This window comes from Bufo bufo, chromosome 8 (assembly GCF_905171765.1).
Source record: "Bufo bufo chromosome 8, aBufBuf1.1, whole genome shotgun sequence".
NCBI lineage: Eukaryota > Metazoa > Chordata > Amphibia > Anura > Bufonidae > Bufo > Bufo bufo.
In genome coordinates, this window is record NC_053396.1 from 202,202,834 (window position 1) to 202,217,763 (window position 14,930).

Consider the following 14,930-nt stretch of genomic DNA (forward strand, 5'->3'; position numbering starts at 1 on the left):
GATGTCTCTCTACCTTTTATTGTTGAGGTGGATGCTTCTGAGGTGGGTGTGGGTGCGGTCTTATCTCAGGGTCCCTCTCCTGCCAAATGGCGACCGTGTGCCTTTTTCTCAAGGAAACTATCCTCTGCAGAGAGAAATTATGATGTGGGAGATAGGGAGTTGTTGGCCATCAAATTAGCTTTTGAGGAATGGCGCCATTGGTTAGAGGGAGCCAGACACCCTATTACCGTGTTTACCGACCATAAGAATCTGGCCTACTTGGAATCAGCCAAGCGTCTGAACCCGAGACAGGCCAGATGATCTTTGTTCTTTTCTAGGTTTAATTTTGTTGTTACGTTCCGCCCTCGGGTTAAAAATGTGAAGGCGGATGCCCTGTCACGTTGTTTTCCGGGAGGGGGGACTTTGAAGACCCGGGTCCCATTTTGGCTGAAGGGGTGGTCGTCTCTGCTCTTTATCCTGATTTGGAGGCAGAGGTTCAGGCAGCCCAGGCAGAGGCTCCTGATCTTTGTCCTCCTGGGAGGTCGTTTGTGCCTCTCACTTTACGACACAAGGTTTTTAAGGAGCACCACAATACTGTCCTTGCTGGGCACCCGGGGAGTAGAGCCACAGTGGATCTCATTGCTCGGAGATTCTGGTAGCCGGCTCTTCGTGAGATGGTTGAGGGTTTTGTGGCAGCCTGAGAGACCTGCGCTTGTGCCAAGGTCCCTCATTTACGGCCATCGGGTTCTCTCCTCCCGTTACCCATTCCTTCCCGTCCTTGGACGCATCTGTCCATGGACTTCATTACGGACCTGCCTCGTTCCTTGGGGAAGACTGTGATTCTGGTGGTAGTGGACCGTTTTAGCAAAATGGCACATTTCATTCCCTTTCCTGGGTTACACAATGCTAAGACGCTGGCGCAAGCATTTGTTGATCATATTGTTAAATTGCATGGCATTCCTTCAGACATCGTTTCTGATAGGGGCACGCAATTTGTTTCCAGATTCTGGAAGGCCTTCAGTTCTCGCTTGGGGGTTCGGTTGTCGTTCTCTTCTGCTTTTCACCCGCAGTCGAATGGTCAGACCGAATGCGTCAATCAGAATCTGGAGACATATCTGCGCTGTTTTGTGGTGGAGAATCAGGAGGATTGGTATTCTTTTTTGTCCCTTGCTGAGTTTGCTTTAAATAACCGTCGTCAGGAGTCCTCTGATAAGTCACCATTTTTTGGTGCATATGGGTTTCATACGCAGTTTGGGACATTCTCTGAAGAGGGGTCTTCTGGTTTACCTGATGAGGAGAGATTTTCCTCGTCTTTTTTATTTATTTGGCAAAAGATTTAGGGTAATCTGAAGAGGATGAGTGAAAGATATAAGCGTGTGGCGGATAAGAGACGTGTGCCTGGTCCGGACCTGAATGTTGGTGATCTGGTGTGGTTGTCTACAAAGAATATCAAACTGAAGGTTCCCTCCTGGAAGTTGGGTCCTAAGTTTATTGGGCCTTACAAGATCTTGTCCCTCATCAATCCCATTGCCTTCCGTCTTGATCTTCCTCAGACTTGGAAGATCCATAATGTTTTTCACAAGTCCCTATTAAAACCTTATGTCCAACCCATTGTACCCTCCTACCAAATACATAGGTAGAATTGTTTTATGGCATACATGATGACAAAGATACAAGAGGTGAACACAAATATATATTTAGAAGTAGTACTTGCTAAATCTATGACCATTTTACTTCCACCACTAAACAAGAGGTTTGCTGTTCATAGCTGTAATTACCAAGGAAGTACATAGATTTCGTATATGCCAGTGGATGAACAGTTTAGGATAGATGGATAGAAGCACACTGTCCATTGAAAGGAATAAATGTACATACCGCTGATTGTTCTCAAATCTCAATGCTGATGATGGTCTCACCAGTCCTGCAATTAGACATGCCATAAAATTTAGAAAGTCTCTTTCCATATGGCTAAATTATACTTACCATATCTTTTTTTTCCCTTTATGTTTGTGGCCAAAAAGCTTTAACAACACCACCTACTAAGGATAAAACAGAGCTGACTACTAGAGATGGTGTGTTAATATCAAACAGAAACACATCAGAAGGGGAAACTGGAACCTCAAGAAAACCTACAACAGCAATAGCACAAGGAAGTGCAATGTTTTCCACAACCACAGAATTTGCTGATACTTCAATTACACAACTGATGGCTACGACCACAATACCAAAAATGACTGTACTGGCTACTGCATCTATAGATACAAAAACCATTCCAAAAATATCAGTGAAATCCACAACCAAGTCCACAACCAAAAAAGTTGTGGATGCACCAGAAGCCACTTCAAGCTCTGCAGTAACACATATAGCAGAGAAAAGCACACTATCACTCAAGGGAGGTCCAAAATCATCCAAGGGATCAAAAGAAAATCTTGAAAGATCAACAGTAGCAGATGTAAAGGATACAACAACATCATCATTTGTAACCAAAACATCAACAGTGGATACAACTAGTTCTACTAATGATATGATGCCTACAGCATTTAGAGAACCTATATCTACAGCAAATCTAGGTAAAACATCAGATTCTGCAGTGTTCCCAGAATCTACTTCTCCAAGAACGACTATGGAGGTCCTACCAATATTCTCCCAAGAAAGAACTACACAAGCAACAGGAAAAACTGTAACACCAGCCAAAGAATCTATAAGAACAGCAACAGAAGCATTTGTACATGGTAAAACTGTTTCCATAGAGACAACATCATCATCAGGAAAAGTGGCAGAAATCACAACTGGTCCCACAGAAAAATGTACCAACTCCACCTTGGAAACTGCTATGGTGGTATCAACAATGTCCACCTCTGAAAATTCTGTAGAACTTATAACATCTACTCCTATTAAGGAATTTATGACAGACACGGCAGAGGAAGTTATAAATTCCATTAAATCTACCTATGCAGCAACAGGAATGTATACAGAAGCTAAAGTATCAACAATGCTAACTACAAATGTAACAACATTAAAAAATCCTTCAAGCTTTGCAATTATTACAGATACACTATCTTCAGAATTAGCCATAGCAGCACCTATTTCCATTGAGGTTTCAACACTACCTAAAACACGCTCTGCTCTGGTTACAGCTACAACAACCTCAACAGAATCAGCTATAGTCATAGCTACAGATTCAATAATACCTACAATGACAACGAGAACAGATCCTATTATATCCTCAACAACTGTGACAACTGCAGGACATTCACCAACTTCCACTGAGGTTTCAACACTACTTATAAAAGTTTCTGCTCTGGGTATAGCTACAACACCCTCAACAGGATCAGCAACAGTCACAACTGCAGATTCAGTAATACCTATAACTACAACCAGAACAGATGCAAAAGAAACAACAATATCTATACGTCCTATAATACTCTCTACAACTGGGATAACTTCAGAACATTCGCAAACTTCCATTGAGATTTCTACACTGTCTACAACAGGTTCTGCTCTGGGTACAGCTACCACAACCTCAACAGGATCAGCTATAGTCACAGCTACAGAATCAGTAAAACCTACAACTACAACCAAAACAGATGCAAAAGAATCAACAATATCTATAAATTCTATGATACTCTCAGCAACTAAGTCAACAGCAGAACATTCACCATCTTCCATTGAGCTTTCTACACTGTCTACAACAGGTTCTGCTCTGGGTACAGCTACCACAACCTCAACAGGATCAGCTATAGTCATAGCTACTGATTCAGTAATACCTACAACCAGAAGAGATACAAAAGAAACAACAATATCTATAAATCCTATGATATTGTCAACAACTGAGACAACTGCAGGACATTCGCAAACTTCCATTGAGATTTCAACACTGTCTACCACAGGTTCTGTTCTGGGAACAGCTACAACATCCTCAACAGGATCAGCTATAGTCACAGCTACAAATTCAGTAATACCTACAACTACAACCAGAACAGATACAAAAGAAAGAACAATATCTATGAACCCTATGATACTCTCAGCAACTAGGACAACTGCAGAACATTCAAGAACTTCCATTGAGATGTCTACACTGTCTACAACAGGCTCTACTATTGGCACAGCTACCACAAAATCAACAGGATCAGCAATAGTCACAGCTACAGATACAGTAATATCTACAACTACATCCAGAACAGATACAAAAGAAACAACAATATCTATAAATCCTACGATACTCTCAACAACTGGGATAACTGCAGAACATTCGCCAACGTCCATTAAGATTTCAACACTGTCTACAATAGGTTCTGCTCTGGGTACAGCTACCACAACCTCAACAGGATCAGCTATAGTCACAGCTACTGATTCAGTAATACCTACAAATATAACCAAAACAGATACAAAAGAAACAACAATTTCAATAAACCCTATGATATTCTCAGCAACTAAGTCAACTGCAGAACATTCACCAACTACCATTGAGATTTCTACACTGTCTACAACAGGTTCTACTCTGGGTACAGCTACCACAACCTCAAGAGGAACAGCTATAGTCACAGCTACAAATTCAGTAATACCTAAAACTACAACCAGAACAGATACAAAAGAAATAACAATATCTATGAACCCTATGATACGCTCAGCAACTAGGACAACTTTAGAACATTCACCAACTTCCTTTCAGATTTCTTCACTGTCTACAAAAGGTTCTGCTCTGGGTACAGCTACCACAACCTCAGCAGGATCAGCTATAGTCACAGCTACTGATTCAGTAATACCTACAACCAAAAGAGATACAAAAGAAACAACAATATCTATAAATCCTATGATATTGTTAACAACTGAGACAACTGCAGGACATTTGCAAACTTCCATTGAGAGTTCAACACTGTCTACAACAGGTTCTGCTCTAGATACAGCCAGAACACCCTCAACAGCTACCACAAAATCAACAGGATCAGCAATAGTCACAACAACAGATTCAGTAATACCTACAACTACAACCAGAACAGATGCAAAAGAAACAATATCTATAAATCCTATGATACTCTCAACAACTGGGATAACTGCAGAACATTCGCCAACGTCCATTGAGATTTCAACACTGTCTACAATAGGTTCTGCTCTGGGTACAGCTACCACAAACGTTACCTCAACAGGATCAGCTATAGTCACAGTTACTGATTCAGTAATACCTACAAATATAACCAGAACAGATACAAAAGAAACAACAATTTCAATAAACCCTATGATATTCTCAGCAACTAAGTCAACTGCAGAGCATTCACCAACTTCCATTGAGATTTCTACACTGTCTACAACAGGTTCTACTCTGGGTACAGCTACCACAACCTCAAGAGGATCAGCTATAGTCACAGCTACAAATTCAGTAATACCTTCAACTACAACCAGAACAGATACAAAAGAAATAACAATATCTATGAACCCTATGATACTCTCAGCAACTAGGACAACTGCAGAACATTCACCAACTCCTATTGAGATGTCTACACTGTCTATAACAGGTTCTACTATTGGCACAGCTAGCAAAAAATCAACAGGATCAGCAATAGTCATAGCTACAGATTCAGTAATATCTACAACTGCATCCAGAACAGATGCAAAAGAAACAACAATATCTATAAATCCTATAGTATTCTCAAGAACTTGGACAACTGCAGGACATTCACAAACTTCCATTGAGATTTCAACATTGTCTACAACAGGTTCTGCTCTAGGTACAGCTACAACACCCTCAACAGGAACAGGAACAGTCACAACTGCAGATTCAGTAATACCTACAACTACAACCAGAACAGATGCAAAAGAAACAACAATTTCAATAAACCCTATGATATTTTCAGCAACTAAGTCAACTGCAGAACATTCACCATCTTCCATTGAGATTTCTACACTGTCTACAACAGGTTCCACTCTGGGTACAGCTACAACCTCAAGAGGATCAGCTATAGTCACAGCTACTGATTCAGTAATACCTACAACCAAAAGAGATACAAAAGAAACAACAATATCTATAAATCCTATGATATTGTTAACAACTGAGACAACTGCAGGACATTTGCAAACTTCCATTGAGAGTTCAACACTGTCTACAACAGGTTCTGCTCTGGGTATAGCCACAACACCCTCAACAGCTACCACAAAATCAACAGGATCAGCAATAGTCACAGCTACAGATTCAGTAATACCAACAACTACAACCAGAACAGATGCAAAAGAAACAACAATATCTATAAATCCTATGATACTCTCAACAACTGGGATAACTGCAGAACATTCGCCAACGTCCATTGAGATTTCAACACTGTCTACAATAGGTTCGGATCTGGGTACAGCTACGACAACCTCAACAGGATCAGCTATAGTCATAGCTACTGATTCAGTAATACCTACAAATATAACCAGAACAGATACAAAAGAAACAACAATTTCAATAAACCCTATGATATTCTCAGCAACTAAGTCAACTGCAGAGCATTCACCAACTTCCATTGAGATTTCTACACTGTCTACAACAGGTTCTACACTGGGTACAGCTACCACAACCTCAAGAGGATCAGCTATAGTCACAGCTACAAATTCAGTAATACCTACAACTACAACCAGAACAGATACAAAAGAAATAACAATATCTATGAACCCTATGATACTCTCAGCAACTAGGACAACTGCAGAACATTCACCAACTCCTATTGAGATGTCTACACTGTCTACAACAGGTTCTACTATTGGCACAGCTAGCAAAAAATCAACAGGATCAGCGATAGTCATAGCTACAGATTCAGTAATATCTACAACTACATCCAGAACAGATGCAAAAGAAACAACAATATCTATAAATCCTATGGTATTCTCAAGAACTTGGACAACTGCAGGACATTCACAAACTTCCATTGACATTTCAACATTGTCTACAACAGGTTCTGCTTTTGGTACAGCTACAACACCCTCAACAGGAACAGGAACAGTCACAACTGCAGATTCAGTAATACCTACAACTACAACCAGAACAGATGCAAAAGAAACAACAATATCTATAAATCCTACGATACTCTCAACAACTGGGATAACTGCAGAACATTCGCCAACGTCCATTGAGATTTCAACACTGTCTACAATAGGTTCTGCTCTGGGTACAGCTACCACAAACGTTACCTCAACTGGATCAGCTATAGTCACAGCTACTGATTCAGTAATACCTACAAATATAACCAGAACAGATACAAAAGAAACAACAATTTCAATAAACCCTATGATATTCTCAGCAACTAAGTCAACTGCAGAACATTCACCAACTTCCATTGAGATTTCTACACTGTCTACAACAGGTTCTACTCTGGGTACAGCTACAACCTCAAGAGGATCAGCTATAGTCACAGCTACAGATTCAGTAAAATCTACAACTATAGCCAGAACAGATGCAAAAGAAACAACAATATCTATAAATCCTATAATATTTTCAACAACTGGGACAACTTCAGAACATTCACCAACTTCCATTCAAATTTCTTCACTGTCTACAACAGGTTCTGCTCTGGGTACAGCTACCACAACCTCAACAGGATCAGCTATAGTCACAGCTACTAATTCAGTAATACCTACAACCAAAAGAGATACAAAAGAAACAACAATATCTATAAATCCTATGATATTGTTAACAACTGAGACAACTGCAGGGCATTTGCAAACTTCCATTGAGAGTTCAACACTGTCTACAACAGGTTCTGCTCTGGGTATAGCCACAACACTCTCAACAGCTACCACAACTCCCTCAACAGGATCAGCAACAGTCACAACTGCAGATTCAGTAATACCTACAACTTTAGCCAGAACAGATGCAAAAGAAACAACAATATCTATAAATCCTATGATACTCTCAACAACTGAGACAACTGCAGGACATTCACAAACTTCCATTGAGATTTCAACACTGTCTACCACAAGTTCTGCTCTGGGAACAGCTACAACAACCTCAACAGGATCAGCTATAGTCACAGCTACAAATTTAATAATACCTACAACTACAACCAGAGCAGATACAAAAGAAAGAACAGTATCTATGAACCCTATGATACTCTCAGCAACTAGGACAACTTCAGAACATTCGCCAACTTCCATTCAGATTTCTACACTGTCTACAACAGGTTTTGCTTTGGGTACAGCTGCCAGAACGTCCACAGGATCAGCTATAGTCACAGCCACTGATTCAGTAATACCTACAACCAGAATAGATACAAAAGAAACAACAATATCTTTAAATCCTATAGTATTGTCAACAACTGAGACAACTGAAGGACATTTGCAGACGTCCATTGAGATTTCAACACTGTTTACCACAGGTTCTGCTCTGGGTACAGCCACAACACCCTCAACAGGATCATCATTAGTCACAACTGCAGATTCAGTAATACCTACAACTATCATTAGAACAGATGCAAAAGAAAGAACACTATCAATGAAACCTATGATACTCTTAGCAACTAGGACAACTGCAGAACATTCACCAACTTCCATAGAGATTTCTACACTAACTACAACAGGTTCTGCTCCGGGTGCACCTACCACAACCTCAACAGGATCTGCTATAGTCACAGCCACAGACTCAGTAAAACCTACAACCAGAACAGAAACAAAAGAAACAACAATAGCTATAAATCCTATGATATTCTCAACAACTGGAACAACTTCAGAACATTTGCCAACTTCTATTCAGATTTCTACACTGTCTACAACAGGTTCTGCTTTGGGTACAGCTACCACAACCTCATCAGGATCAGCTATAGTCACAGCTACTGATTCAGTAATACCTACAACAAGAACAGATACAAAAGAAACAACAATATCTATAAATCCTATGGTATTGTCAACAACTGAGACAACTGCAGAGCATTCGCCAACTTCCATTGAGATTTCAACACTGTCTACCACAGGTTCTGCTCTGGGTACAGCTACAACAGCCTTAACAGGATCAGCAATAGTCACAACTGCAGATTCAGTAATACCTACAACTACAACCAGAACAGATGCAAAAGAAACAATATCTATAAACCCTATGATATTCTCAACAGCTAGGACAAATGCACATCATTCACCAACTTCCATAGAGATTTCTACACTAACTACAACAGGTTCTGCTCTGGGTACACCTACCACAACCTCAACAGGATCACCTATAGTCACAGCTGCAGATTCAGTAATACCTACAACTACAACCAGAACAGATACAAAAGAAACAACAATATCCATGAATCCAATGGTATTCTCAACAACTGGGACAACTGCAGGACATTTGCAAACTTCCACTAAGATTTCAACTTTGTCTACAACAGACTCTGCTCTGGGTACAGCTACAACAACTTCATCAGGATCAGCTATTTTCATAGCCACAGATTCAGTAAAACCTACAACTACAACCCAAACAGATGCAAAAGAAACAACAATATCTATAAATCCTATGATATTCTCAACAACTGGAACAACTGCAGGACATTCACAAATGTCAATTGAGATTTTAACACTGTCTACAACAGGTTCTGCTGTTGGTACAGCTGCAACAACTTCAACAGGATCATCTATAGTCACAGCTATGGATTCAGTAATACCTACAACTACAACCAGAACAGATACAGAAGAAACAAAAATATCTATAAATCCTATGGTATTCTCAACAACTGAGACATCTGCAGGGCATTTACCAACTTCCATTGACAATTTAACATTACCTTCCACAGATTCTGCTCTGGGTACAGCTACAACACCCTCAAGAGGAACAGCAACAGTCACAACTGCAGATTCAGTAACACCTACAAATATAACCAGAACTGATGCAAAAGAAACAACAATTTCAATAAACCCTATGATATTCTCAGCAACTATGTCAACTACAGAACATTCACCATCTTCCATTGAGCTTTCTACACTGTCTACAACAGGTTCTACTCTGGATACAGCTACCACAACCTCAACAGGATCAGCTATAGTCACAACTACCTATTCAGTAAAATCTACAACTATAGCCAGAGCAGATGCAAAAGAAACAATATCTATAAATCCTATGATATTCTCAACAACTGGGACAACTGAAGAACATTCACCAACTTCCATTGAGATTTCTACACTGTCTACAACAGGTTTTGCTCTGGGTACAGCTACCACAACCTCAACAGGATCAGCTATAGTCACAGCTACAGATTCAGTAATAACTACATTTAGAACAGATACAAAAAAAACATCTATGAATCCTATGATATTTCCAATAACTGGGACAACTGCAGGACATTCACCAACTTCCATTGAAGTTTCTAGACTACCTACAACAGCTTCTGCTTTGGGTACTACAACAACAACTTCAACGGGATCAGCTATAGTCAAGGCTACTGATTCAGTGATACCTACAAATACAACCAGAACAGATAGAAAAGGAACAACAATATCTATAAATCCTATGATATTCTCAAGAACTGGGACAACTGCAGGACATTCGCAAACTTCCAATGAGCTTTCAACACTACCTGCAACAGGTTCTAGTCTGGGTACAGGTTTAACCGCCTCAACTGAAATCGTTGCAGAAAGGTCAACAAATTCAATAGTTTCTGTGATATATTCAACAATTGGGAAAACTGCCGAAAGACCACCAACTTCCCTTGAGGACACAGCACTTCCTACATCATCTACAGGTGGAGATGAAACATCAACTAAAGCAGCCATACAGGACACAGTTAAAACTACATTCCAAACTGATGTGCATCATTCAGCAACATCTACAGACCCTTTTGGTAATAAAACAGTAACCACACAATTAATGAAGACTGCCACAGTATTAACTACACAGTCAGCAGATGACACATCTTTTACTAATCTCACAGCAAGCAGTTCAGTCAGTGGTAGAATAATGACAACTCCCATAAAAACTCTAGAAATGTCAACAGAGACATTTGTAGAGACATCATCTGTAGAATTGTTAATATCGAGAGCAGGAGCAGCTCTAGATAAGGCTCCCATGCCTAGTATTGTTGCATCTCAAACAACTGCAGCCGTATCAACATCTTTACCAACTGTAACTAAAGAAACATTAGGAAATGTTTTGGAAGGAACCCAAGCATATACCAAGTCCATACCATCAACCATACTAACTAGCTTAGAAAGTGTAAGCAATTTCACACGAGGTTCCTCTATCAGTGTAGGAACAAAAATAGCAACAGATGGACCTTCCTCAGAAGATACACTACAAACATTGACAACATCAGCAGCATTGCAACCTGCAACAACTAAAAGCTCTATAGTTACAGATATAAATACATCTCAGGTGACAGCACCTGCACAGTTCTCTACACTTCACCGAGAAGAAAAAAGCACAGGAACAGAAGCTGAGATATTGACCACTTCAGACTCTATAATAGATGGCACAACATCTGCAATAAAGCAGAATACTACCCCCATTGAAGATATGATTACAACAATTGCTACTACAACTAAAGTTGTTGGTGAAACCACAAAGGGAATCGCACAAGAATCAATAGTTACCTTGACAAGTTCAAGATTTCAATCAACACCAGCATCCATAGAGTTGTCATCAAGCCGTACGGAGGACGCAGGAAATACAACTGGTATAATTGTAACAAGTACAGTTAGTGTAGGACAATCCACACCTTTTGAAGGGCTTACAGCATCTACATCTAATGTACTCACCTCAGTAGCTCTTTCGGAATCTAAAGTACCCCTGACCTCACAACCGATAATGGAAAACATTACCAGTACTACACAAGTTACAACAATACATACACAAAAAACTGATACTACACAAGGTAGTAAAACCAAAAGTACTTTAAAAACAGAGACAGATATTTCAAAAATAACACCAACATCAACCCTTAGATCTGATAATGATTCCAAAAGTACAACTTTATTGACCCCAAAAGTGGTTATTACGACAGGCTACAGGTTTGAGACCCCACAAAACACAACTGTGAAAGTGACAACTTCAGCTTTGACGTTTAAAACAAATTCAAGCACTACAGCCACTACAGATAATAATCTAATAAAGCTGAATACAAGTACAAGTGTAGGGAGAATGACAAAGGGTACTACTGACATGCCTGTAAATACTGCACCAACAATAACTGAACAACCTACTCGGATGACTGTATTAACAGGGACACCCACAGAGACCAAGGGACTAGTCAGCACTTTAGCATCTTCTACTGTAGCTCCATTGGTCAAATCACAATCAGGATCTACAAGTGGAGAAACTGATAGATATAGCACTACATCTACTCCAGAATATTTAACAACAACAACCGAAACATATACAATGAAATCTACAGTTAGCAAAACAACAACTGACAAACTTGCATCCACAACTTTTAATAGAACAACCCTGGCAACTATAATCAAGGCATCATCTGCCTCAAATTTGGGAGCTGCAAGAGAAAGTAGTACAAAACCATCTGGAAACAGGTCATCTGTGGCAGTCACCAAAAGTTTAACATCAGCAGCTACAGCAACTACTACAGTAGTAAAGTACTCAGCAATAGTCAGAACAAGTAAGGCAACTACAAAAGAAAGTTATGTACTTACAACAGAAAATTCAACAGTTAACATTGATGCTCTTCAGCCTACATCAAGTACAGTCGACTCTGTCGTGATGACATCAGGAAAAGATGCAACTACAGTAAGCAAAGAAACCAAACACAGCACAGTTACAGGAATGACCACGGGACCCCCTGAAGTGTCTACAACTATTTCTAACCTTACATCTGTGCTCTCTAAAATTATGACTGTTTCTGGTACAACATCCACAATGGGCGCTACAGTAGATTTAGGAGTCACGCAAGACACAAGAACCAGTCATGAAATAACAGCAGTAACAAGTGGTAAACTAACAACCATTGTAATAAGTGATGCTACCACTGGACTTGTAGTTGGTGGGGACACTAAAGCTCCTGATTATCCATCAACAACAGTACTGAAAAAAGATGTAACTCTAAATGCAAAAGAAGCCGTCACTAGAAAGAATGACACTGTTTCTCTGAACAGAACAACTCCTTACGGCAAATTAAATATTACAACCACCACAACTCCAATCTCTAAAATATCAAGTGCAACCAAACCACCAGGTAAACACTAATGCCATCATTATTATTGCTAAAGATTTATTTAGCATTCTTTAAAGTGCATGGCCAGTGTTCTAAATATTGAAGTTGGAGAGATAGCAGTCACCAATGGACTCTTGGCTATAAGCCTTCAATAGAATATGAGAGAATTGTATCTTTTCAGTTCAACTTTAAGGGTGGTTTCTGGTCTCATGATTATTTTTTTATCTACCCAAAGTACCCCAAGCACTACATATTTAGCCCCATATACCAGTTTTTTTTTTAAGTCAGCACTTTCCTTAGCCTGTTCTCTTCATCCCTGCATCCTGGGAGGATGTTTACATGTAGAACTTCCTGTGTTCATCTGCTTCCTGTTTCTAACCAATTCCGGCATGCATCGCTTTGTAATGTTTCCCATGGTTTGTTTTGCATAATATGAAGCGGGAAGTGTGCAAGGTTGTGACTACTGCAGAAAGAACTGTGTGTCAAGTGGAGCAAAGCATGCTGGGAATGGTTAGAAACCCCAACAGGAAGCTGATGAAAACAGGAAATTCTTTATGTAAACATTCTTCCAGGATGCAGTGATTCTTAGAAAAGGACAAGGAAAGTGTTGACATGAAAAACAGGCATATGGAGAAAAAATATGCAGTGCTTGGGGTACTACGGGCAGATAAAAAAACCATTATGAAACCGAAGAGCCCTTTTAGGCTCCTGGGCCCCAATAAAATCTGTAATAGGACACTCATCTGCCATGTGCTATTTATAATAATGACATCTTCTTAGTTGGAAGAAAAGCCTTGACTATCCCACGACTTTATTCAGTGAACAGAGAGGAACACGCAGTTTTGTTACTAAAAAGCTTTTCCAGTCTCCTGATATTACTGATCTATCCTCAGGATAGCTCATTAATATCCCATTGGTGAGGGTCTGACACCCTGAATCTCCACTCATCAGCTGTTCCCTGCAGTATCCAGCATAGGAACTAGGTTTTGAATGGAGCAGGAAGCACGGCTCTGTTCAAAGCATAGAAGCTGTTCTGGGTTGCTGCAGCTTGCCTCTCATTGAAGTGAATGGGGGCTGAGGAGCAGTAACCTAGCATGGCCACTACACAGAGATGTGCTTCCTGCTCCATTCAAAAGCTAGTTCCTGCACTGGAGACTGCAGCGAACAACTGATCGATGAGGGGTCGGGATGTCTGACCCTAACTGATTGTATATTCATAATTAGGGATGAGCGAACCCGAACTGTATAGTTCGGGTTCGTACCGAATTTTGGGGTGTCCGTGACACGGACCCGAACCCGAACATTTTCGTAAAAGTCTGGGTTCGGGTTCGGTGTTCGGCGCTTTCTTGGCGCTTTTTGAAAGGCTGCAAAGCAGCCAATCAACAAGCGTCATACTACTTGCCCCAAGAGGCCATCACAGCCTTGCCTACTATTGGCATGGCTGTGATTGGCCAGTGCAGCATGTGACCCAGCCTCTATATAAGCTTGGGTCACGTCACTCTGCTGATTCAAGCATAGGAAGAGGTTGCAGCTGCGACGTTAGGGCGAGATTAGGCAGATTAACTCCTCCAAAAGACTTAATTCTGTGATCGATCTGCAGCTGTGGATCATTGTAGTGCTAATATCGACTTGCTCACTTTTTTGAGGCTGCCCAGAGCGTTTTTAGATCACTTTTTTCTGAAGTGATCGGCGGCCATTTTGTGACTTGTGGTGCGCCAGCACAAGCTATCACCAAGTGTATTTAACCATCAGTAGTGTGGTTATTTTGTGCTATATCCTACATCAGCTGCAGGCTGAGCCTGTGTCACCGAAGTGCATTTAACCATCAACAGTCTGGTTATTTTTTGG